Raw genomic sequence first — 3,397 nt, forward strand, 5'->3', positions numbered from 1 at the left:
TTCGCTGTGTCAATTGATCTGGGACGATTCTTGCTCTTTGCCCATTTATTTGAAGGATCCTTATTGCCTTTACTTGTGTATCTGTCCGTGGTCTTCTTCCAGGTTGTACTGCTACATTATTATTACATGCCATAGTCAATTGTGCTATGTATTATGGCCTTTATTCTATTGTATTCAGGGCAAGATTTCTCTGTCACTGCGTGGGTGTGTGCCTTCTTAGCCCGCTTACAGTTTGCACATTGGGCTGGTTGGTCCTTCTTTGAGCACTCCTTAAAAGTATGTCCAGGTGCTGCACAGTGGCCACAAATAGTTTCTGCATTCTTGCACTTTGCTGCTGTGTGGCCATGACCTTGGCACTTGTAGCACCTGCTTATATTGCTGTAGTTTTGTACCCTGTGCGAATTGCAGTTTATGTAGACCCTACCATATTGTACTATTTTGCTCCAGAGTTTTGGTGAGACTTCCAGTACCATGTTTGCTTCCTCACGGTTTCTTGGGCCAGTCTTGAACAGCACTCTTACGCCATCCATAACGTCTTCCTGTGTCACATTCATCCTGGAGAGGTTTCTCTCGAACAGTTCCATTTTGAGTTCATCTTCACTTGTATTCCTGTTTACATCAAAGATTATAATCTTTGGGGATCTTTTTTTTTGATCAGAGACAGTGATGCCTGATTGTGAGATGTCTTCGCACTTCCTTATTTTCTCGACATCCTGATCATTAGGGACTTCAAGGACAATACCTTTGTCCTTAATTGACCTGCATTTGGAAATACGCACGTCTTTCAGTGATGTTGCAACAAGGTTCTTTACTGTTTCTTCAAGTTCCTTCTCAGTTTTCTGGACTCCTTCTGCTGGTTTTATCATTAGGACTTTAGGCTGTTGCGGTTTTATCAGCTGCTGTTTGGGTGCTGAAGGTTTTGCAGCCGCCTTGTTGGCATAGCTTTCAACCAGTGGCGGTGTTCCTGCTTGGGAGGCCTTCACACATCGCAACTCTGTTTTAAGTGCAAGAACCTCCATCTCATACTTCTTCAGCATCTGTTCATACACTGAGAGTTTTCCTAGGATAAACTTCTTCTGGGCATTGTTTATTTTATTTACTTCGTTAAACAAGAAGGCTTCCATCTCCTCTCTTATGTTTTCCATTGTCTGAAGGTCGGTACATGACGCTGAGTTGTCCTTGTCCCCAGGAGCAACCGAGTTTCGTCCAAGTTGACTTGCAGCGCCTACAGTGTCCTTAGTAGGCCCCATTTTGGGGCGATCACTATGGAGAGCTCAGTTTTCCGTGGGCAAGACTACCACTATCCCTGGATAACGAGCTTAGCAGGGCCTACACACGCGATCGCCAGTCACGACTTAAGCCTGCAGCACATTTTCCTAACCTAACACACTGATAATGAGCACACTAATAATACACTAATATGGAACTTATGGACATGATGTTAAAGGAAAACGATAGCCTACAAGAATAATATGGAAACGGGGTGTGGACTTGGAGAACTCCTTGTAGCTCTCCTTTTCCTCACCTAAGTTTGCACTTCCCCGCAAGCTACGTGACACACATGTCTTTGCCTATGCGAAGGTAATTCCTAACCTAACATACAAGTAAGAGAGTAAGGGCACACTTTGAAAGACAAACGTATAATCTAGCAGGATAATATATGCACCTTGCTGCAAATTTTCCTAACCTAACACACTAATAATGATCACACTAATAATACACTAATAATGAACATATGGACATGGTGGTTAAAAGGAAGACAGTAGCCCACAAGAATGATATGAAAACAGTCTGTTGTGAACTTGGAGAAATGCTTGTAGCTCTCCTTCTCACCCAACTTTGCACTTGTTTGCAAGCTACATGACACACATGTCTTTACTTATTCGAAGGTAATTCCTAACCTAACAGACAAGTAAGAGAGTATGGGAACACTTTGCATGAGAAACACATAACCTAGTTGTTTTCTGTCCCTGAAAGAATACGCGCGTCCGCCAGTCACGCAACACACACAAACTACCTCTTTGGGAATAAATTTTCTAACCTAACACATAAATAATAAATTAATTGACACCGTATCAAGTAGCATACGAGTATAAAGCACCACAGTGTTTTAAAAGCTTGGGTGATAGCTTAGCGCTCTCCACTTTCTCTCCTACATTTTGCGCGCTCTCGCAGACTGTGAAGCACCCACGACTTTACTTCTGCAAGTGTAGTTCCTAACCTAACAAATAACCAGCTACAATGAAGACATATTACGAGACAAAGTGATACAACCTACAAGAACACAGTAGACACATCCAAAACAGAAGCAACAATATATACTGCACAAGCAGTATCTAATCTCCTAGCCTAGCCTAGCCTTTTCTCGTTGGGAATCGAAAAGGTAGCAGTCGGACAGGAAAACAGCGCGTTTAGAATTTACCTAAGCCTTAGCATTTCGATGGTAGGTGACGATATTCTGAGGCGCGCAGGAACTGCGGATTGTGACGGAAGAATGAGCTTATTTCTTAATCCGTGAAAGGAAAGTATGTGGTTAAGTACTCCATTTGGGAAGGGATTAAGCTGGCTATACGGCTCTGATGCTCAGTTCCCTGCACAAGAAGGCGCTAGCCCTATTTACACTGCTGGCCAGACGCGGAGCGGCGAGCGCGGCTGATGGGCGACGCGTGTGCGCGGCCGCAAGGAAAATACATATAACAGCTAAATTATGAATGAAACACCCTAATTTTCCTACATCGTCTGACAGAGCATGAGGACGTCTACGAACTGGAGGTCTTAGATTTTCTCCAACGGCCGGTTTTTAGGATCTTATGGGCAACTTCCGGTCGCCACGTGGTTACCACGCATTCTACGTTACGATTGCCTGTAACTTTTAAACTAACAATAGGAGACACACTTTTTTAGGCACTATTCGATAGAGGAAGACCTCACGAATACAGCTGTGTGCTTGGATCCTAGATAAGGACTGGCAGTGGACGGATGGCAACGGATTTCTCAACACGCGCGGAGCCCGCGAAGACGCGTCGCAGACAAAGGGCAGCACACGACCACCAACAAAGCGGTTCCTAGGCACAGTGGACCACTTTACCGTGTATTATAAATCTGAAAACGGCTACTGCGCACCTGCAGTACCACTCAGGTGGAAAGAATTCACGAGATTGACGTACATACTGGGATTAGAGAAACATCGACTTATTGAAAAAAACTGATAAAAATACCTGTTTGACGAGGCAGGCGAAGCATCAGCGACGTCCCGCGTTGCAGTCTGCGTCGAAGAAGCACTTCACAGACAGCACAAACTCCATAAATGCGACGAAAAACACGTAAATTTAAAATTTTGCAAATGTCACGATAATTCACAAACGGTTAAAGCGACACCGAATATTTTACTACACGG

The sequence above is a fragment of the Schistocerca americana genome, unplaced genomic scaffold (assembly GCF_021461395.2).
Source record: "Schistocerca americana isolate TAMUIC-IGC-003095 unplaced genomic scaffold, iqSchAmer2.1 HiC_scaffold_236, whole genome shotgun sequence".
In the NCBI taxonomy this organism is placed as follows: domain Eukaryota; kingdom Metazoa; phylum Arthropoda; class Insecta; order Orthoptera; family Acrididae; genus Schistocerca; species Schistocerca americana.